This window comes from Schistocerca piceifrons, chromosome 2 (assembly GCF_021461385.2).
Source record: "Schistocerca piceifrons isolate TAMUIC-IGC-003096 chromosome 2, iqSchPice1.1, whole genome shotgun sequence".
Taxonomy (NCBI): Eukaryota; Metazoa; Arthropoda; class Insecta; order Orthoptera; family Acrididae; genus Schistocerca; species Schistocerca piceifrons.
In genome coordinates this window covers 431,144,612-431,169,664 of record NC_060139.1, presented here as the reverse complement: position 1 = coordinate 431,169,664, position 25,053 = coordinate 431,144,612, and positions in this window count along the sequence as shown.

Sequence of the window (25,053 nt, the reverse complement as noted above, 5' to 3'; positions counted from 1 at the left end):
AATATATGTATCCAATGAATACCCGTTTATCATCTGCATTTCTTCTTGGTGTAGCAATTTTAATGGCCAGTAGTGTATTACAATATGAAGCATAACATTTGCGTGCGTGTAAATCACTGAACGTTACTCTCACAGCACGATGGATGAGGATGTACTGCTGCATTACACACCACTTGCTGTGGCACCAGTACCCATCACAACTTATCATACCATCGGCCAGTTTTTTCTTCTGAGTTCTGTGTTTCTCTTGTTACGACTTAAATTGTAGAGACTGACTGCAAAAACATGTGGACATTCAATGCTGCGATACCCATTGGACGCGATATAACTTCCCATTTACGGAAATAACCAGCCGTTGGGACAACTCATAGCTTAGGACGAATTATTTTGAGGTGATATTAGAAATCTGGGCGTCTGGAGTTTCTGTTCTCTGTGCTGTGGCAATAGGGTCCTCAGGATAATGGATACAAGGGAGAGCTTTGAAGATACAGTGACTAGCCACTAGTAGTAAATTAAGATTATATTCAGTCTGCATACGGTTAAAATCGTTACTTTCGTAAGCTATTTAATATGTTTCAAACTCCCGAAATTTCTGTGGTATATCTCTGTTTTCCAAATTTTTATACTTATTTAAAACATTTATTACATAAGCAAACGCCGGCCGCGGTGGTCTCGCGGTTCTAGGCGCTCAGTCCGGAACCGCGTGACTGCTACGGTCGCAGGATCGAATCCTGCCTCGGGCATGGATGTGTGTGATGTCCTTAGGTTAGTTAGGTTTAAGTAGTTCTAAGTTCTAGGGGACTGATGACCTAAGATGTTAAGTCCCATAGTGCTCAGAGCCACTTGAACCATTTTTGAACATAAGCAAACAGTTACTAGAAACACTGAACTATTGGTACTGCGCTTACCACAAGTAAAGAGAATGTTAACCATTCTTGAGAGTGCTGCCTGTACGGTCAAGTCACAAAATGACAAAGGTAATGCAGCTAACAGCATCGAAGAAAACCGAGGAATTATATAGTTCAGACAACAGGTTAAAATACGAGAGTCGTGGTACGCTCAAACACAGGCGCAGGGGGAAGGAGCAGGGAGATGTCGCAATTAGCGGAAAACAGAAAGGCATCTCCACACCATAGTCTGTATATGAATTTACATCGTATGATGGTACTAAAAAAGAGAACACTCACGAAAATGGGGAAATAAAAAACTGATTAATGAACACTTTTCAATTCTCACGGCCTCTGATAAGCGAGCTAAGCAAATGTGACTAGTTTAATAGAAAAGTTAAGTAACTCAAAGGAGAGGAGACTATTGAAAGCCAGCCAGAGTGGCCGAGCGGTTCTAGGCGCAACATTCTGGAACCGCGTGACCGCTACGGTCGCAGGTTCGAATCCTGCCTCGGGCATGGGCCGGCCGGAGTGGCCGTGCGGTTTTGGGCGCTACAGTCTGGAGCCGAGCGACCGCTGCGGTCGCAGGTTCGAATCCTGCCTCGGGCATGGATGTGTGTGACGTCCTTAGGTTAGTTAGGTTTAATTAGTTCTAAGTTCTAGGCGACTGATGACCTCAGCAGTTGAATCGCATAGTGCTCAGAGCCATTTGAACCTCGGGCATGGATGTGTGTGATGTCCTTAGGTTAGTTAGGTTTAAGTAGTTCTAAGTTCTAGGGGACTGATGACCTCAGAAGTCAAGTCCCGTAGTGATCAGAGCCAATCTGATGATTCGATCTTTTGTGCTGCTGTTCGTGAACAGCATTACAGGAGGTGTTTTCCAACAGGATAACGCTCGCCCACATACCACCTTTGTAACCCAATGTGCTTACAGTGTGCCAGCATGTTGCATTAGCCTGCTCTAACGTCGGATCTGTCTCCGATCGAGCACGTATGGGACATCAACGGATGATAACTCCAGTGTCATCCACAAACAGCATTAAACTTCCCTGTATTAACCGGCCTAGTCCAACATCTATGGAACTCTATCCCAGAAACTGACATCCAGCGCCTGTAAAACACAATGCATGCACGTTTACATGCTTGCATTCAACATTCAGGCGTTTACATCGGCTATTAATACATCAACATTTCACATCCGCAACGGCTTATCTCTCGCTTCATTATCCTGTGACCTTCAGTGTTAGTCATTTAAATATGATACCTAGACAAATGTATTCCCTAAATTTTATTACACTACATCAATTACTTTTTGGTTTTGCCGTTTTTTTTCCGTCATATACCAAGTTGTAGATAAAAAATGTAAATACTATAGCGCATAGCACGTAAACTCGTAGTACAATATTGGAGCAATGAAAGTAAAGAACCACAAACAAAGCAACAAAAGAGAAATACGATGAAACTGGCACAAATGCTCATAATTCCAAAACATTAGCCAAACAATGTTAATGTTACAAGACTACTTAAATGTCTTCAAACTGTGAACAAAATACAACCATTATCCTGAAACTAACCGATCATTCAGGATATCATACTTATACAAAGGTATTTTAGAAGGTATTTAGAGTTCGGAATAATTAACAGTGTCTAAATGACACCTCTGTTCTATGCTATAATTGGCTGATGCATTGATGTACGAGTAAAAAGGATTAGTAGCTTGGTTTTAACAATTTTTAACACGGATACAGCATTCGTCAAAAGAAAGCGGATTGAACTTCCAGAAAGCCGGAGGATATTACGGTCAGTACAGGGCCGTATAAATGATTTAATATAGCTACAAAAATTATGTGTCAGTCTGGCAGCGCAAGATCGAAGAGAGAGTTGTGAATTATTTACATAAGCTCATTTAAACAATCAAAAAATAAATTTAGAAAAGGTTCCAAAGAAAAGGTTGAAAAATCATATCGACACTAATACCAGTACGTTACAGTATCGCCACGGGAGAAAAGAATCAGCACCAAACGAAGTTTACCACGTGGACTGCACAGGCGGAATACCGCATTATTCACTTCAAGGAAAAACAAATACGAGACGAAAGTAAAGAATCACAACGGGATTTATCGGTGGCAGGAACTGAATATTACGTCCGCCCCCGATAGCTGAGTGGTGAGCATGTCAGTCCCAAGGGCCCGGGTTCGATTGCCGGCTGGGTCAGAGATTTTCTCCACCCAGGGACTGGGTGTTGTTCTAATCATCATCATTTCATCCCCATCGACGCGCAAGTCACCGATGTGGCACAAATCAAAAGACTTGCACCCGGCCGGTCTACCTGACGTGAGGCCCTAGTCACACGACATTTATATTTTTACTGAATATTACATCAGTTTTTTTCTATTCGCCAAAATTCAGTGAGATACATTCGGACTAAAATAATTCTACCACATTAGGTACCTGATGCGAAAGAAGGACAAACCTGAAATACTCAGCCTCGTGCAGTTGGAGTCAACTTCTCCACGAAAGACATTTATTAGCATAAAAAGTTATTTTAGAACATCATGATGATCTCAACAGTTAATTAATGTAAGAGCAGATTAGTTACAAAAAAAGAGTTAAATTGTGATGAGCTATAGGTGTTGATTAGAGAACACGGAAAGAACGGAATTCTGGTGGCACATCTGTTTAGCTGTCTTCATTCGCACAAAGTATACAAGAGGGCTGAGTCACATTTGCTACACTCGGGTGAATTTAAAAAAAAAAAATTGCATTCGTCATCACAGAATTGGATGTTAATGCTTGCTGAAAATATGTATGAAGGTCTATAGACACGAACTTTCTAATCTACAATATTAAATAGGACGTACTATTTTTATAGTAATGCTACGTTTTATTTTTGAACTCACTGGTATCGCACATATTATCACAGACGATAGAAACAGCCAATATGGCACCGCAGGGAGCCGTATTTTCAGTGGCTGGAATATTACTGTCGGCACGATAAGTTCATCGGATCTCAACTGGAGATAAATACTTGCATCCGTATTGCGGCATAATCAATATGTATCACAAAAGTGTACGATGTGCGTCCTGCTAAAACTCAGAAACGAGTCCCGATACGACCAAGGAAGTTACATGGTGTGATAGCCCTCTGTCCCCTATTCATAAAGAAGATTCCCGTTTTCACCTGAAGGGCGTGCTTTTGAAGATATGAGGGATGCGAAGTTTCGCCCTCCAGAAATTTCTAGGTCATTCCAAAACATTCGAGGGTATTCGAGAACATTCCTCAACATTCCAGAATGTTCCGGAGTGTTCTAGAACGATGCGGGATGTTCTCGAATATTCGGGAAGAACAACCAGACCTTCATGAAACTTGAGACTCACGCACAACGAAAAGGTGTTGTTAGTGTGCTACACTTCGAAATTATAAAGGAAAAAAGCTACAACATCAACGAACTACTTCAATACATTGCTCACGACAAAGCACCCTTAATGACAATCAAAAGAAAATTTGCAGCATTATCATGGACCGGATCGATAACAACACTGGCGAAATTCTTTATTTGGACGCCCCAGGCGGCAACGGGAAACAGCTGGACGTCTGGGGTGCCGCATTGTCCTGCTCGAATTGCCCAAGTCCGTCAGAATGCACAATGGACATGAATGGATGCAGGTGTTCACAGTAAATGCTTATTTACGTGTCACCTGTCAGAGTCGTATCCCTTATCACTCCAACTGCACTCGCCCTATACCATTACAGAGCCTCCACCAGCTTGAACAGTCCCCTGCTGACATGCAGGGTCAATAGCTTCATGAGATTGTCCCCATACCCGTACACGTTCATCCGCTCGATACAGTTAGAAACGAGACTTGTCCGACCAGGCAGCATGTTTCCAGTCATCAGCAGCCCAATGTCGGTGTCACGGGCCCAGGCGAGGCGTAAACCTTTGTGTTGCACAGTCATCAATGGTACACGAGTGGGCTTTCTGAACCGAAATCAACACTGCTCGTGTTGTCTGTAGTTCAACCATGCCTAGACGGTCAATACCGCGATTCGATCGCGTCCGCATTGTTACTTTGTGCCAGGAAGGGCTGTTAAGTATTGTCAGTCTCAACATGTGATCGTATCGTTGATGTTACGTTGAATGGTTCTCACTCTGACACTTGTTGATGGCGCAGCACTGAAATCTGCAGCAGTGTGCGGAAGGGCTGCACTTCTGTCATGTTGAACGATTCTCTTCAGTCGTCGTTGGTCCCGTTCTTGCAGAATCTTTTTCCAGCCGCAGTAATGTCTGAGATTTGAGGTTTTGCCGGTTTTCTGATACTCACCGTACAGGAAAAATTCCCACTTCATCGCTACGTCGAAGAAGCTGTGTCCCATCGTTTGTGTGCCACGTTCGAACTAACGTAAATCTTGATAACCTGCCATTGTAGCAGCAGTAACCGATATAACGACTGCACAAGACACTTGTAGTCTTATATAGGCGTTGCCGACCGCAACGTCTTATTCTGCCTGTTTACATACCTCTGTATTTGAATACGCATGACTGTACCGGTTTCTTTGGCGATTCAGTGTATATATCTATTGGTTCTTGTTAAGTCATCATTACGTCAACAGAGGATGCTATTAGCGCCATCAGAACTCGTAATATTTCAATGCGCGTAGCACTGTACAACACACAAAATTATGCTATGCTGTACTTAAGGCAATTTATTCTTTACTAGAGTGGAATCATACGGTAGCGTGGTACAAGGTGTTCGTAAGTTCCCGTTACTAACTTCTAGGACCTGTAGAGGGGAATGAGTACTAAATATTTCGAACTGGAACCCACATCCGGAAACATACCGTTTACGTTCTACAATGGTTTCAATTCAGATGTTTAATTCATCTATTTATACTTGAGTAGCTGAATTAGGTGTTGCGCAGTACAATTATTAGGTAACTACTCGAAAGGAAACATAACGAGACATCCATTTATCACTCCTTGTGGCTTATCGGTAGCACAAATTCAAACAAAGTTGTTGAAAGTTCATAAGAAGACTGCTTCTATATGTAGGAAGTTAAGAAAAGGGAAGCAGAAATCAAATATGGCCATACTACTCCTGGAGATGAGCCTCGCTGGCATATCCCAGTCTGCCACCACACATAGAACAATCTAGCACACGTGTACGGTAGACGACCGAAATGACAACCACGCTATTCACAAAATTTGGTATCCACCTTTCACCGATTCTTAGCTATACTGAAATCTGTGGCTGCAGAAATCTTCAGTCCAATGAAAAAGTTTTGTCTTGGCGTTCATGGGTATTCTGAGAATGTCCTAGAATAACAATCGATGAATGGAATCTACTCACTGAGGATACGTGCATTAGCCAAATCGAGGATCATCTCGAATAGCGATTTTTTACTAAAAAAAATCACCAAGAAGAGAAAATTTCATCTTTTTTGTGCAGAACACATATTTCCACCTTAAGTTACTCCGCCGATAATCTTATGATGTACTTCAAGGAGGAGCAAGGGCCACAGAGCATGTTAAAATATTTTTGATGCACACTTTTCAACAGAAAAAGGAAAAACAAATGCACTAAACTTACTCATAGCAACTTTACTGCTGAACGTTGAAATCCTTGTGGTGTTTTATCATGGGAATATTTTTAATGTATAAGATTTATATACTAGTAATAAAACATGTTTAATATAAATTAATTGGTTGTGTGTAATCCAGTCAGGTAGCAGGTAATTTACTAGACACTCATCAAAACGATTCTAGAATACTGGTTGCCATTCTGAGACCCATATTAGGATTTGTAGAGGAGACAAAAATCCAAACGTGAAGAAACTTCAGGTGTTTACTTTTCAGTGCTATTGAAGTATTTTAAAAATAAAGTGGACATATAAAATAGGAAATGAGGAAGGACTAAGGAAATAGGTCTGTGGAACATCCCTACCAGAAGAAGGAATAGACGGAAGGGCCATCAGGTACGGCTTTCAGGAACAGTTAATTTGGTAGCGAGAGGAGCAGTGGAGGAGAAAGTTGTTGGGGACGACAAACATTAGAATACACAAATATGAATCTAGAGAATGTTTAGTATAGTAGTTAGAGTGAGGTGAAAACGTAAGACGTTTCAAAAATAAGGAAAGCAGCATCGCATCGGTCGAAGAAATGGCTCTAAAAAAGGGAAATCCAAAGAATATCATCGCTTTCGTCACGGATTAAGTAAGTTCGAGGGCGTTATGGAGATATACATTCAAGTCCATACACAGTAAGACAGGCGTTCTTCATCGTGGAGAGGTTTATTTCCTCCTCCATACTATCTTGCGGAATGACCATGACGGTATAACCAGAGCTTCGAGATCATTTGAAAATTTATTGAAAGTCAGTCTTCCAGCACACCATTCGTTGGTGTAACAGAAAAGGGAGTAAGTGATAGTGCTATACGAAACACCCTCAGCAACACTGCAACGTACCTTCCGAAAAAAAAGATGTAGATGTAACAGCTTGCTGTTCACTTTCCTTTATATACGGCAACACGTTCGTGATGGACATGCCAAAATTCACTGCACATTATGGAACATTTTTCGCCCCTAACACTTCCGTTGAGATCAAACCACTTTTTATGGCGTAACATAGGATTAAACAGAATATGACGTTCAAAATCTGAGTATACAAAGTTGGCTGACTCCTTAAGGGAGGAATATTCAACATTTCTGCAGAAAAGAGAAATAGCAGAGCAAGTTTTCTTTTCATCACATTCACTATTCAGTATTAAGCGTAAAAACTAGCACGTGTATGAATTTCAGCAATATGGTTTCGACACAACCGTCTACAAGTCCCTTTACCAATACAGAAATAGAATCGCGAAGAAGTTAGGAATCCTCATTCTTTCAAGTCAGGGGATGGAAGTGATGCTGAATGAAAGGATTTTATCTAGAGTAGATCTGAAGGGTCCTCCGCAGATGAATGTCTCCAAGTCAATGAATATATAACAATCAAGTCCTCCGCAAAAATCTTGATTGTTGGTCGTCTAAAACAGCTTAACCAAGAAAATGATCTAGAGCTAGTACTTTAATGAGTTGACAAAAGTCTCGGAATACCTCTTAATACCGCGTCGGACCTCCTTTTGCTTGGCGTAGTGCAACAGTTCGACGTGGCATGGACCCCGCTATTCGTTGAAAGTCCCCTGCAGAAAAATTTAGCTATGCTGTCTCTATAGCTGTCCATAATTGCGAAAGTGTTGCTGATGCAGGATTTTGTACACCAACTCATCTCCCGATTACGTTCCATAAATGTTCGATGGGATTCATATCGGGCAATCTGGATGGTCAAATAATTGGCCCAAATTGTCCAGAATGTTCTACAAATTAATAGCGAACAACTGTCGTCCGGTAACAGGGTGCATTCTCAATCACAAAGTTCCATTCCCTGCTTAAGAACACGAAGTCCATGAATCGCTGAAAATGGTCACCAATCCGCACAACAGCCGGCCGATGTGGCCGAGCGGTTCTAGGCGCTTCAGTCTGGAACCGCGCAACCGCTACGGTCGCAGGTTCGAATCCCGCCTCGGGCATGGATGTGTGTGATGTCCTTAGGTTAGTTAGGTTTAAGCAGTTCTAAGTTCTAGGGGACTGCTGACCTGAGATGTTAAGTCCCATAGTGCTCAGAGCCATTTGAACCATTTTTGAACAGCAGAACATAAGTACTGTCAGTCAATGATCGGTTCAGTTGGACCAGAGGACGTAGTTCATTTCATGTACAGACAGAGCCCACACCATTATGGAGGCGTCACCTGCTTGCACAGCGCCTTATTAACTTCAGTCCATGGATTTATAGGGTCTGCGACACACTCAAACCCTACCATCGGCTCTTACCAACTAAAATCGGAACTCATCTGACCAGACCACGGTTTTCCAGTCGTCTCGGGTGCATCCAGTATAGCCAAGAGCCCGTAAGAGGTGCTGCATGCGACATCGTGCTGTTGGCAAAGGCACTCGCGTCGGTCGTCTGCTACCAAATTCCGCCGCTCTGCCCTAACGGATACGTTAGTGGTACGACCCACATTGATTTCTGGGGTTATTTCACGCAGTGTTTCTTGTCTGTTAGCACTGACAACTCTACGCAAAAGCTCTGCACTTGGCCGTCAAGTGAAGTCCGTATGTCACTGTGTGATACTGTGGATCTCGGAATATTGAATTCCCTAACGCCGGAAATGGAATTCTTACGAGTGTAGCTCCAACAACCATTCCTCTTTCAGAGTGTTAATTCCCGTCGTGCGACGACAATCACATCGGAAACCTTTTCACACGAATCGCCTGAGTTCAAATGACAGGTCCGCCGATTCATTGTCCTTTTATACCTCCTGTAAGCGACGCTACTGCCATTGGTTTATGCGTGTATTGCTATCCCACGACTTCTGTCACCTCATTGTATTCTAGTAGGATCATTAATCCAGGAGTTTTGTTAGTTGTCTGGAACGATCTGTTTCGGATCCCCAGAGAACCTCTATGCCAAATATTTATTTCGGGACAACCAAAAAAGAAGTGGTAATATGTTTTGTCCTATACGATGTTGATGTTGAATATTATAATCATACGATTTTACCTAGAAAATTCAGAGCTAACATATCTGAGTACAGGTAATGCAGCTTGTGAGAGACGTTGTTCGCCAACATAAAGGACGCCGACAATTGTATCTTCTTCTCTCGTTTACCCATCTCATATAAAACAAAGGGCACGAAAAAATCAAGTTTCATGTGTTTCCAAGTTATTAACACAAAGATAAAACTACAGTCTTGGTTGCGGAGGTATCTGTTTTAAAATTTCAGTGAGACGTTTCGCCTGAGGTAGGCATCTTCAGATAATCTACAACGGAACGAATTGCAAAACAAAGTATAATAAAACGTCCCGATTCCATATTGTGCAAGAACATATTTTACGGAAAGCTCTTACCCAGGGCGCAGATCAGGGCGCACGTCTTCCATAAAGGTGATTACACGGTGCGAATATATCAGCAAAATGCTATAGGATATCAAAAAACTGAAAATCCGTGTTGCCTGTCAAGTGGGTTCCTGAAAAGAACCAGGAAGATGAAAAATTGCAGCAAAAGCGTTTTAAGATTTGATAAATTATGATAAATTACAATAAATTAGATTTGAAAAGGACGGCTAAGAAGAACGTGAAAATAAATACAGAAAAATCCTTCGATTACGTTACTCGTTGCATTGTGTATAATCATTTTTAGGGACGGTCTGCTACGTGACCTGTTTCTATAAGTTTGCATATAAACTTTTCCCGTAAAGTACGTTCTTGCACAACATGGAATAAGGAAGTTTCTTTGTCCTACTTCTGTAATTTTTTGCATTTTGGATATTCTGAAGAAGCCAACAACAGCCGGAACTCATCACTGAAAACTAAAACTAAAATCTTCCGCGACCAAGCCTGTATTCTTGTCTTAAAGCTTACACTGGTTGCTGTAACAGCCATAATGATGCACTGGAAGAAACTTCATTTACACAGATAAACAAAACCATGGTGCGAAGTAGGAGTGATTTCATTTATTCGTGCTCAATGTGGCCATTTTTATGTGAGATTGTAAATAATATTGCTTATTACATATGGTTCTTTTTTATTTTTTGACATCTGTGGCGTCTCATAACTTTAATTTCCAGCCTCAGGATACTTAAGGGTAAGTATATATTCCTTGTGTCAAGACAAATACCGTTCCCTCGGTTCTCTGTTCCGTGACAGTGATACACGCGGCCCTAATTCTTTGTCGTTTTAGAAGACAATGCGTATTAAATATCCAACCAACTTCAGAGTACTACTGAGTTGCTGAATTCCAACAGTCGTCTAACATTATAAGATGTTCTCCACAGCTGATAGCTACACTTGAGGATTTATTATGATAAAAAATTTTTAAGGTACACCAAAGACCGGAAACATTCGCTGTATACTCAGTAAATATCGAGTATGAAGTCCATCTACACAACACAGCTGACGGTGGAAATGACGAGTGTGCAGGAAGCTGCGGTGGCATGTGATCCTGTACCCCGTCGGCTGCAGCACATCTCTGCTGTTTGGCTAACAAACACTGCCAGCGGAACTCCACGTTGTTATGTGTGCACTTTCGGTGGTCAATAGTTACTCTTACGTGGTTGCGGTGACAAATGTTTTTACAGCGCTATTATATCAGAGGGAGCCCGCAGCTGTGTGGCGGCGTGGCAGCTGCACGCTCGTCGGGGATCGTTCTCTGAACAAATGTCGACGAATAAATGTTGAAAGTGTATCCAAGCTTGTACCTTTAGGTACACAAAATTAGTTTATTGGAAAATCAGAATGGAAATCGCAACGCAAAGATGCAGCGCTATAAGAGACAGTCATTGTTTTGACACGTTTAAATTTAGAGGGAAATTATAAAACAAAATTATTGATAACTTCCTTCTCCCCAGCCCCGCGGGGTAGAAGCGTGGTATACGACGCCTTGCCACGGTTCGCGCGACTGCCCCCCGTAGGAGGTTCGAGTCCTCCATCGGGCATGGGTGTGTGTGTGTGTGTGTGTTATCCTTAGCGTAAGATAGATTAAGTAGTGTGTAAGTCTAGGGATCGATGACCTTTGGTCCCATAGGAACCTACCACAAATTTCCAATCTACTTCTCCCTCAGAGCTACCTTTCAACAGCAGAGATTTTTCCTAGTGAGGGTTTCGTTTGGTTTTCCGTTTGGTAATCACGTATGTTTTCCCTGGTTGAGCCGTTCCAGGTAAGACTTACATATCTACTCGATTTCCAGAACCGAGAAAAGCAAATGTATTGTTTGACTAAGGAAAAACCTAGTTAAGTGCTGAATTTAACTGAAATACTTATTACCGGTACACAGTAAATTCAGTCTCTTTCAAATCTTCTATTTGTCGCAAAGGCACTGGGATGATGATCAGACCACGAGATGCACCTATGGTTTTCCCCAACATACAAAACAGAGATTGGGAATGAGGCATCTGAATCGCTCGAGAGGCTTTAACACACTTCTTGAGCCTTACCGCACCTAGTGCCGTCAAATTCGTCGAATACAAATCTACCGACGTGCCTCTGACGAAGAAGGCACGGCAGAACGTACTCTCTGTGGATGTCCGATGTCGCTGGCACGTTGTCTGAAAAAGTTGCAAATGGTTTTTTGAAAGATAACACATAGGTAGGTCTTCGGACAAATGGAAGGCTAGGCGACTTTTGCGCCATAGTTTAGAGCCCCGCCCCCTACATAAATTTTGTTATGCGGGAGTATATAAGAATAAATGTGAGTGATGCAGCTGTTAACTCTATCAAGCAAATGGGTACAGAAATTAGAAAATGGTTTAGGGAACAGGGCTAGAGAAGCATCTACAGCACCTTGGGAGTACGTCTGTCAGATCACAACCATAAGTTAATAAAAATGGAAAACTCACTCATTATATTGCTTGTTGAGTATAAGGGCAATAATTTAGATATATTAGAAGAGTTAGAAATTTACATTAACGGCCGCTTAAATCCGGATTGTCTTATTAATGAACAAAGAGCAAGAAGCTGCAACCGGTTTTTCGAAATATTTAATGGATCATTTGTCGATCGAATAAGCGATACACATCTGAGTCACTTCGGGGACACACGATTTAATTCAGTATTAGTGCCAGGAAGATGCTTCTTTTAAATTTTTAGTGCTGGGAAAAAGCTTCTTTTAAATATCAGTGTCTCGGTAAAATGTTTTAAATGTTTTTAAGTGTGCTTTCATTATGTTTCGTTTTACCTTTCACTAGGACTCTATTTAACTACAAGTGCAACAAGTTCTATCCATCGTATATATAAAAATTTCCATTTTGTTTTCACCTCTAAAAAGTTTTAAATTCATTGCAATGTCGCACTTATCAATTTTTTTGTTTTTTTGTCTCATTTAATTTTTGTTGTCAAGTGGATAGAGAGCGGGTTGACTGTATCGCTGACAGCCCACCCGCCGTGCATATGGGATGCAGAGGGATAACGTAACAATAAAAAAACAAAAATTATCTGGTCACCAGACGATGTGGTAATCCCGAAACGCGACTCGACAAGAAATCCACAAGAATCTGGTGAATATTTTCTCACAACGTTAGAGTATTTTTAAAGTCTGTTGCATAAGTTCAAAATAATTTTCCTACCCTATACAAATTCCTATCCCCATACAGGTAGTCCTGAAAATCTGTGACCATAAATTTGAATGGCTACGAAAATACCTGTAAAATTTAAAACCAAAAACTTGGGACATATGCAATACGTAATTGATGCATGAATAGTTCGCCTCCTTACTATTATCTATTGCATACACCCTACGTTTTTCGTTATAAATCTTACAAGTATTTTCATAGCCATTAAAAATTCACAAGCGGAAATTTTCAGGACGACCTGTAATGTGTCAGTAATGTGTATGGGGCTAGGGGAAATTATCTTAGAGGGTATCAGAGATATATATTTATTGAATGAATGTGGCATTTTTCTTCGTGCACAGTGTTATTTGATTCACTAGAGGTTTCGGCTTGTGAAGCCATTGTCTAGTGAATATGTTAAAATTAGCCAAATGTCTAAATTGACAGTGCCTTCACAATCTATGTCTCAATTCGTATCGGTTTACTAACTGTTCTAGGTGTTTCAACATTTATTTTGTGCATGTTTTCTGTCTTACATGCACAAAATAAACTTCAGAAATGTCAAGACAGATAGGAATTGAGATACTAATTATAAAGACACTGCCAGTTTAGACTGTTAGAAAATTAAAAATTTTGAGTTCATATTTAAAGATATTCGACAGACAATAAGCTGAAATTGGTAGCGAAAGTACATAAACAATAGTCTAAGTAAAGAAAAAAATTCCACATTCAGTTATTTTATACTTTTTAGCCCGATTTAGAAACGTGGCCTGTTAAAATTTCATTTTATTTCAATAATTGTTGATAGTATAATTAGTTATGGTGATGACAAGTAGTATTCCGTTGGATGTAATAGCGTATATTGTATAATTAGTTGCTGTCGATAGTAGCAATTTGTGTAAAAATGAACCAGTGGAACACGCCCCTATTAGAGGACAAAAAGATCGAATATGCTCGTGCTTAAAAAACTGTGACTGAAAAGTGGAGTACCAGGTGCCTCATTTTTACCTTCCTCAGCACCTTTCAAAATTTTCACATACCAATATATTCGCGCTCTTTTTAACATTCAACCCACATCGCACACCCAAAAGCTCCCCTAACTGTAACTCGTTCACACCCATTAGACAGTCACTGTAAGTTACACATAACTATCCACTCCCACTTTCCCATTCTCATGCATTCAGTCAGCCCAACACACTGTCATTATCTCTTTGCGTCTCTCTGTCACTGTCTCCTGTCTCACGGCCAGAGTTCTTTCTGTCCTACTATTACAGTATTCTCTCACTGTCAGTACCTCCCACTTGCTCTCTCTTAATGCTTCTGTCTTATTGAATCATTCCCACTGTTGCTGTCTCTTCTCACTGTCGCTATCTCTCTATTGCTCACTGTCATAGATTGTCTCTCATTATCTCTGGCTCCCACCCACTTTCGTTCTCTCCTTTTCTTTATTCTTCTCATATTGGCACTATCTGCCTCACTCTTTTTCTAACACTGTTCTCTCACTGTCAACTCGTTTCAAAGCCACGGTGTCCCTCCGTTCCTCTCACAATGCCATTGTCTTCTTCGCTCTTTCTGTACCGTACCTCTACCTCTTATCTTCCAAAATTTATTACTTTTCCGTCTCTTTCCCATTGTCACTCTCTCCTTCTCTCTCAGCATAAAAACCGCGAATATATTTGCATGTCAGAATTTTTGGGAAAACTTAAGGGTTGATAGACGGGATTTTTACGTGCACAAAAACTGCGCATATGTTTCAGTACTACAACATGGGGTTCCCAAACCCTTCTGATGACAACGGAAATACGTTATAGTATATTTCTCCGTGCTGTTGTGCTACGTCACTTTATAAACTAAGTTTTCGCGTCACACCGGATATTACGAGCTAATCTTTCGCGTACTGGCAGAGTAACATTGAACCTCTGTATGTCGGAAACGGATAAAGCTATCAAGAAAAGTTTCAAGGTTGTTCGAGATCGGGATGTTAGGAATATATCGTAACCGTTTTGGAATCCACAGAGGGGTTTTGGTACCAAAAACCACATCTTTAGGGTGTTCCTCGATAATGGTTAAAGATTTTTGAAAACGGAAAGACGACACTTCTAGATAATCTTCTTCTTCTTTTTCTTCTTATTCTTCAGTAGCGCAACAGCTCTTGGTGAGCCTTGGCTTCTTCAACAATCTTCCTCCACACTTCTCGGTTAGTTGCTGCTCTTTTCCACCCCCGGCCTCCCATACTGGTGATATCCATTATTACCTCGACGATGCATCTTCTTCTAGGTGGATCACACCTTTCATCATTTTCTTTGGAATTCTATCCTCTGCCATTCTATCCAAGTGTCCTAGCCATCGTATTCGCTGTGATTTCACAAGTTTTACTGTGTCCCTGCCTTGTATTAACTCTTGTAATTGGGCATTGTAGCGTATTCTCCAGCCTTCTTCTACCCTTATTGGCCCATAGATTTTGCGTAGTATTTTCCGCTCTATGGTTCTTAGTGCATTTTTATCGTGTTCTGTCAACTTTCATACATCTGACCCGTATAACTGGGCGGACTAGGGAATTATATATTAGCAGTTTAGTTTTTCTTGTACCAAAAACCTCGTCTTTAGGGTGTTCCTCGATAATGGTTAAAGATTTTTGAAAACGGAAAGACGACACTTCTAGATAATCTTCTTCTTCTTTTTCTTCTTATTCTTCAGTAGCGCAACAGCTCTTGGTGAGCCTTGGCTTCTTCAACAATCTTCCTCCACACTTCTCGGTTAGTTGCTGCTCTTTTCCACCCCCGGCCTCCCATACTGGTGATATCCATTATTACCTCGACGATGAATCTTCTTCTAGGTGGATCACACCTTTCATCATTTTCTTTGGAATTCTATCCTCTGCCATTCTCTCCAAGTGTCCTAGCCATCGTATTCGCTGTGATTTCACAAGTTTTACTGTGTCCCTGCCTTGTATTAACTCTTGTAATTGGGCATTGTAGCGTATTCTCCAGCCTTCTTCTACCCTTATTGGCCCATAGATTTTGCGTAGTATTTTCCGCTCTATGGTTCTTAGTGCATTTTTATCGTGTTCTGTCAACTTCCATACATCTGACTCGCATAACTGGGCGGACTAGGGAATTATATATTAGCAGTTTAGTTTTTCTTGTACTTCTAGATAAATTCCTAGACATAAATCTGAGCAATTTCTTCCTACGTAGTTATTTAGATATCCGCTGATGACGGTGCAAAGAATTTTTAAATATGCTTTTTTCGGATCTTCTCACGAACCAACAAGTAAGTAAATGGTGCCTCCATAAGCCCCTCAACGCGCACCGCTCACCAAATCTAAACAATAATTATTATTATTCATATTTCACTCTGTGCTGTAGGATGCCTACAGTAACACGATCCTTCTGTTTGTTATGCTAATGGTTCCTAGCCCAAGGACTACCGAAAATACTTGACCCTACCTTTCTATGACCAATAGACCGTGAGGTTCAAAATGGCTCTAAGCACTATGGGGCTTAACATCTGAGGTCATCAGTCCCCTAGACTTAGAACTACTTAAACGTAACTAACAATAATAATTATTATTATTCATATTTTCACTCTGTACTGTAGGATGCCTACAGTAACACGATCCTTCTGTTTGGTATACTAATGGTTCCAGGCCCAAGGACTACCGAAAATACTTGGCCCTACCTTTCTATGACCAATAGACCCTGAGGTTCAAAATGGCTGTAAGCACTATGGGACTTAACATCTGAGGTCATCAGTCCCCTAGACTTATAACTACTTTAACCTAACGACATCACACACATCCAAGCCCGAGGCAGGATTCGAACCTGCGAACGTAGCAGCAGTGCGGTTCTGGTCTGAAGCGCCTAGAACCGCTCGGCCAACACGGCCGGCAGACCCTAAGGTATGAGCTCTGGAAGAATACCGTTTTTATGAGCGACATTTTGGAACGTATTGGTGCCGTTACCACCAGAGTTTGAATTACAAGTAACACGCTACAATGAAATAAATAAATCTGAGGACTCTTGTGGGCTCTCTTTGTCGCCAAATATACGTTAACACCAAGGCTAGAGGGGGCGTTGTCTCTTATAGATAGGTAATATTTTTTTCCTGTCTTCTTTAGACGAATGTAACAAAAAAGAAAAAGACCTTATGTATTCCGTACGAGTATACCTGCAGTGTGTCATCAGGCAGCAGACTTGCCGTGCGAATTTAAAACGAACATTTCACAGGACCTGCGGCGAATAAATACTTTTCTTGAGAAGGGAAGCAGTTTCGTTTACCGAGCTGCGCTTCTGTGCAATTTCCGGCGCGGAATTCCATACAGCGGCGCGGGCGGCGGGCCGCCTCGGCGGCGCGGCGCGGCGCGGCGCGGCAGCTCCGGCGTCCAGTGTTGACTCACAGCGCGGCGCGGCGAGCAATATCCAGCCGGCGCCGCTGCACCCTTCCCTTCCCCGCCCAGCCGCGCGCCACCCAACCTCCGCCAATCTCGCTGCTCGCACCGCGCCACCCACACGTCTCTTCCTGGAAAAATAATTTCTCTCCTCCGCTTCATATTTCGGGCGAACATTACCTTGGCGCTCCGACTATCTCTCTGTTTTATTTTTTGTTTCGAAGGTATTCTAATTTAGTGCAACATTGCACATCATATTATACCAGTTCAGTTCAGTATGTGCCACGGATCTCCTGGAAATCACAGCTCTACCAGTCCTCCAAGATCATTTAGAGCACCGGTGAGCATCCGGCGGCCGGCCTGCGATTGGTTTCAGTGCTGCCGCGGGAGAAATTCGTGGAAGAGAAAGAGAGACACTTTTTGAATACTTCTGCCGACGCTCGGCTCGCCTCAGGTCTGCAGCTCATGACGCAGACCATTAAAAGTTTTGCTTTCTCCACCCAAGTTCAATGCCATCTCGCCGCCGCTGGATTTCAACAACAAAGAGAAACATGTTTCCAATCTGAGCGCAAGATTATGGCCCGTGTGCTTGTGTCCGTACATAGAGTGGGGAAATCATCTCACTGCTACAATCTAATATATACAGTCGCGGCACTCACTGCTGTGCAAATGGTCAGCGTATGACTGCTGGAACAACACCGGAACCCCAAGCGGTGAGAAGACAGTCGTAACGTTAACCTACCATTTTAATTATTTTTCTTTTGATTCAACGAAATATTAATATATTTTTACTTTCGAAGCATTAGTAAATTTTAGAGGCACGTGAGTTACCGTAAAATAAATGTAATAACAAACGAATATCACTGCTTCAGTGCCAGAAGCTATAACCTGTTCATGAAGAAATAGTTTCTAATATAGGAATAACTGCAGCTTATGGCGCTTAGAGCGCTGTTGTCGCAAAGTATAACAGAATTGAGCAATAGTGTCGCGACAGTATGTGTTAGACTGTGTCAGTACAACTACACACACACACACACACACACACACACACACACACACACACACATGTACATGTGTGGTGTTACAAGGCTTAGGCCTGTCCCACCCCTCATTAAATCGACCAAGACTTATACGAATAATTGTAAGAACAGTTATTATTATTATGTTCTTTTAGTTTGTTTTTGGGTTTTCAGAAATACTGTGGAAAGAAAGTTTATTTATGTTGCAGATAACGTGGAAGACGTTGCCCAACGATCACCACGAAAGTTCGACGTAGCGGCAAGTGGGCAACGAATAAAACGAATGCTGCAAACTGCCGCGAGCCTTGGAAGAGCCTGGGCCGCGAGGGCGTCGAGCTTCCTAGGTCGTTGTTGGACAACGTCAAAGGAAGAGATGTTCTGCTTTGTAAACAGATCGATCGAGTCTTGAAAGGTTCATGTAAAACGTACAGGCGGGTGACATATTAGGTGGGACCCGATGCCTGTAATACTTCCACAGTTATTAAAAAGTTGTTAAACGGCAAAACCAATAGTTCATCATCTATATTTATAAAAAGTAGTAAAGATATAGGAAAGGAAGAGTTGCGGCGTTAGAACAAAAAGTGATACATCGCTCAGCAACGAAGAAGGACGTAAACAGCGGGCGTTACGTGGTGAAAACAAATCAACTGATAAAATAGTAAGTCTGTAATTAAGCATAAAGCCACGTAACACTGCACATGCTAGATGACAAACGTTGGTAGCAGGCGAAAACTGCACGAAAATTGCGAACTACTATGGAAATGTGCCGAACAAGGGCAGCAGGGGTCATAACATGGTAAAAAAACTAGTTACCTGTTCACTTGTAAAGTTCTGTGTACGATAATATTCGGTCCTACCGAGCGAAATGGCGCAGTGGGTAGCACACTGGACTCGCATTCGGCAGGACGACGGTTCAAACCCGCGTCTGGCCATCCCGATTAAGGCTTTCCGAGATGTCCCTGAATCGTTCAGGCAAATGCTCTTTGAAAGGGCACGGCGGACTTCTTTCTCTAATCCAGGCCTGTGCTCCGTCTGTAATGACATCGTTGTCGTCGGGACGTTAAACACTAATCTCCTCCTCCTACTCGTTCCTGTTGGGCTCTTCACCGAGTTGATAGCGTCCGCCACGTTAGATTTAAGCGACGTCCCCGTGTTCCACACTTTCTTCTTCCATTTGAGTGGTGTCAGTTTTACTGTTTTCTGGGTGAATATAAAATGAATATCCTCTCAAAACCGCATGTTTTGAGACATAATTTGTTTGCGTGACGTATCGGAAAAGGGGTACAATTCATGTCGGAGCGTTACCCCATAAGCGTCAACATCATAGACGATATACTCTATAGTTTTGACTTCATGCACCAGGTGCGCTGCTGTCGCGTTACATGATATCTCACGAGCTTAGATATGAGAATCAGGCTCGCTGGTCACAAAAGGATTCCCACGCCTGATTAACGGGGTACGCAATTGCCCATCATCTCTTACTCCTGTTCTCTGCAGAACTGCTACAGCCAAAGCAGTGGCGCAGATATGGCATGGCAGCCACCGAGTCCAATAAAAGAACAACTGACTGGACATCATTTAGTTATTTAATCTTCACAATTACAGCATACAATAAAAAAGTGTACATAATAATTACTAGCTGAGTACGAGGCACTGCCTGGGTATGTATTTATTCCAATTCTATTAGTGTGTCTCCTCCTTCCCCCTCTCTCTGTCCGTCACCTCCGCCCTTCCCCCTTCCCCTCCCTGTCCTTTTCCCCCTCTCTCAGACCACATCTCCCACCCTTCTCTCTTTGTCCATCTTCTCCTGCCCTTTCCCTGTTCGTCTGCTCTTCCCCCTTCTGTCCATGTGTTCGCTCTTTTCCATCCCTCCTCCCCATCTAAGCCAATCTTCTACCGCCCCCTCCATCTCGTCCTAACACCCTTTATCTCCTCCTTCCCCCTACCTATCTGATCACCTCTTCCCCCCCCCCCCCCCCCGCACCCTCGTTCGCCCACCACACAAATAGGATGTTGCTTGTCTTGCCCCACACTGTTTCTTTCCAAATAGGAAGTAACATATGTATCAAGTTTCGTTGGAATCGGTCCAGTGGTTTAGGATGATAATACCTTAAAAATGTGTCGTATTAATGTCTAATTTAATTTTTTCAACGATTTCGCGATGCATTCAGTTGACATCTTCATTTGGTGCACGACTGTACAATTTCGGCCTTGCGCAATTTTCAAATATCTAAAACGAAAGCATTATACATCGCATGCATTAGTAGCTCTTACGAATTGAACTTGGGAATAAGTCGTATCCCAAGAAATGCTAGCGTGATTATAACTTAATTTATGGACTATTCTTTAATAGTATGTTATATCATATACATCTTTACCGCAATGATTGCACGTAATTGTCACAAAACAAATTAGACATAGTTTTTCGTTATTTTACGAGCAGGTTACATTTGAGCAGTTGTTGCAAACATAAGGTCAATGTTTTTAACTTACTTACACATATAAATTCGATAATTAAGCTATATAGGTCTTTGTTCTCAGTTACATTTGTCATTCATCATTGGTGTAAAAGTGACTGTATATAATTTCCTTAAAATAACTTGTAAATATTTGTTATATTATTGTTGGAGCACGTCATTTCTGAGTAGTTATTACAAAGTCGATCACAGTATTCTAATCAAACGATATTGGAAACCATGAAAATCGAGTAAAACATTTCATGAACTGCTTTATGGTTGCGTGATCTTTCACATTACAGTCATATCGATTCATGAGTATAGTGATAACAGCCTTCTATTGTTCTATAATGCTTCGTGGTAGAACTGGTAAAAAGACATCCAGAAATTTTCCATTTCGTAGGTCTTTTTGTTCATATAAAACTCTGTCTAACTAGTATTTTAGATGGATGTAAATTTGAATTTGTTACATCACAGCCATAAGCCTGCCTTTCTGCAACTCACGTAATATTTGTAGTGGTTTCTTAATATTACGTATTTTGCAGATGGTGTCTTATAAGGGTGTAGCAAAGGTGAATGGGTTATTGTCGTTTACTGTCGTGTTTTCTTTAAATCGTGTGCTAACTTTGTTTCCTGTGTATCTAACACAGACTATCGCGATGAAGATTATGTAAATTAATCATCAGTCTCTTTAATACAATGGTTACACAAAGTGGCATAGTGCTTACAGAACAGATAAATAAATAAATAAATCACAAGTTTAGAATGATGCCGAACGTTGTATGCCCGATAGGCCAGCTACGTAATCCCTTTGCGTTTTTTTTTTCTTTTTTTTCCGACGCTGCCGTTCCTCTCGCATTCGCTCAGCAGCTGGGCATTTGGGATTCCTTTCCACGCGAGCTTTCACCTGACTGCGTTTCTTATAATTCCGAGAGTGCTTACGAGTCAAATAAAACATCTCTCATGATCTTGCAATTTTCTTTATAATACCGATTTCCACTTATATTCTGGACAATATTTTTACCACCTCACTTTGGGTACTAATTGTGTTGCGGAAGCTCTTCACAATGACGCTCGAATCAAAGTCCTAGCAAAGCGCGTTTCCACGATGTAGCAGTTTTTAACTCTACAGAAAGATAATTCGCAACAATCACGTGCATGTGCCAGCACTGATACGATGACGCAATAGCCAAAGCAAATACTGATAGTAAACACAAATAGAAGTCATGCATTCGGGGTGGGCTCAGTTACTGTTTGCGCATTATTAGTCTCGTGTGTATTAGTGGTTCAAATCTGACAGTATTTTGTCACAGAAGAAAATTCGACCGAAGAGCGAATAGACGCCTAAACTACTTTCCATCACTACAAAACTAATGGTATCCACTGAATCAACCACCTAACTGCTAATACTACAGCTGTTACTACAGATTCTATGAGTGAAATTGGCAAACTTCTGCTTTCGTTCATTGATTAGCGTAAATATAAAATGGAGATTGTTTCCTAACCTGATCAATAGCCATTATCTGCTGGCGTTTGTGCCGCAACAGTCACTTCCACGATTCTCTGTGAGAATCCAGTTTTCCATTATAACTTGCGCCGACGCGACGAAATGTCTTGAACACCGTTTCACTCAGTGCTCGCCGACCTCAGCTGCCTTTTCTCCGTTTGCGGAATGTCTTGCCTAGACGGCTACATGCTCACTTGTGGTTGGAAAGCCTCGTGAAGTCCTGGACGACCGTACCGGTATAAGCCGTTGCCACATGCAACGTTTTGTAATTATTTATTGTCTCGCTGTTTACAGACAATTTCTTAAGCACAATCATCATTAAGGCCAGCAATAGACAGCAGGTAATTACTAACTATCGAACCTCTGTATGGAATTCCCAATGAATTTATGTATTGTAAGTTCGTATGGTTCCATAAATAGTGTCATTTTGAATAACGTTATTATGGGTATTTGGCCGCGTCGTCGTAAAATACTAAAGAAAACTAAATTTCCGACATTTCGACCGTCTTGCTGCGATCATCTTAAGGACGGAGAAAACGTCGGAAATTTAGGTTAAAAAAATATTGGTGATTGCAGAGCACATGGCTGCGGGAATAGGAGGACCAGACCCATTTAAGGATACTATACGACAATCCCCTTTTTAATTCCTTTGTTTACTACATAATAATAGCATAATAGGACGGCTATTAGCCGATAAACTTTATTTAAATAAAATGTAACAATAAAATGAAAAACTAAAACAGTACATTGAACTTATAGTTCAGAGCCACCGGTGATTAGCCCGTGACATTTAACACACAGTAATTGAAAGCGTAAATTCTTGATAAAAAAATGTAATATTTATATATGAATACCTCAATGTAAAACAAAATCACTCTTGTAACGTGAACAAGTAGGCACAGCTAATGAAATTATACCTCAACTGAATTTAAACTTCAGCTTAAATAGATCGCAATCATATAAAAAAATTAACCATCACAAGGATACAACCAATCCCTTGCCACGAGACTTCAAGCACAACACAGTTTCACAGTATTTAAACCACCTTATCTTAGAGAAAAATAGGAAAAACAAAATCTTTCAAACAGCAATTTTAATTTGTCTAAACAGTAGTCTGATTGGACCAGTAGAATCACTACCCTCTACTTCCTCTTACTTAAAACAGCATGATTTACACTAAAAAATTTATTAAGGAAGGCGCTTTCTGATCAACATTGTGTCGTTGCACTGCGGTCACTTAAGGAGAGTGTATGCCTCCCTGACTGGGCCCGACGGCAGCAACACCTAAAAAGGCAGCCTCGGACACGACACAGACAAACAAGTTGCACTCCGCAACTTACAGAAAAAGCAGTCAGTTTATAGCCAAACGTTGTGACTCTTGTGAAGCCGTCAACCTTTAACCCAGCACTAATCTAATATAGCAGACAATGAATTAAAGGATCGGAGGAACAGCTCATACTGTGGCTGATATATACGAACAAGAAGGTGAAATTTAATTATGACTAGTCGGCTTCTGCCTTTCCTGTTTCCATAACCACAGTGCAAACGGGCAGCATATTAGAACTCAATTACACAACTCTACTTATACAAGCACTGCACGATTAAGTGGCTTAACTAACGTAAGTAACACCGAATACTAGTAACGTGCAGCAAAAAGATTTGAAATTTACAGTGTTTGTACTGACACCTCCCAGATTGAATATAATTTAAGAATCACTAACAGGACTACAGGAGCTTAGCGTTTTTCACGGGCTTCACGTTAAAACATTTTAGATGGTACGTGCCTGACAAAACCATAGAAAACTCATTTTAAAGGCACAACAAACTGATTTAAATATGTGTAGCAGTACAGCAAGGGCAGAACTCGTACACTGCTGAGTCAGAAAGTAAAGTAGTGCAATCACAACATGGCACGGTTTCCAACAGAAAAATAAGTACCAACAACTTGGCATTTCGGAGCATAGAACTTTTAAAACGGCTCATCCACTGAAAAGGACACCGTCTGTGACAGCAGCATGAGGATGGTAGATACTGCTTGACGCCACACCACAGGACACAGCCACACCCACGACCAGCAGCTCTGTGGACAGCAACAGCTTCCACTGCGGACGCTGACAATTCCAATTCCACTACACCAACGTAGCCTCGCCGCGCTGCGCCGACCCACTCAGCGGTGTCGCTGCTCTGCATCACGCCAAGACAAGAGCGGCCCTGCACTGCTTTGGGACTGACTACTCACTGCGACCGCCGTAGCCGTAACACGCTCGGTACGCGGTAGTACTGGCTTCTCCCGAACATGCTCGTAACTCCCTCCAACCTTGTTGGAAAACACCCTGTCAGCCTGTTTCTTTTTTCTTTATTGTGATTTCATTCCCCTGCCCCATATGGGCAGCGGAGGGCTGTCAGCGGCACAATCCGCCGCTCTTCAGCCGAGTGACATAACAACTAATACGAGAATAAAATGTTACATATAAGGAGATAAAAGAAGGGGGACATAAAACAGAGTAAGGGGAGTTAATGGAGGTAAAAATACATTGACATGGAGACGTTAATGGGGGGACAATTAAAAAAGTTGGCATAAAGTTAAAAAACACAGTTGGCGATTCTTAGAACACAAAGAAGGCACTGAAGACACACCTACAGGTTAAAAGTCGA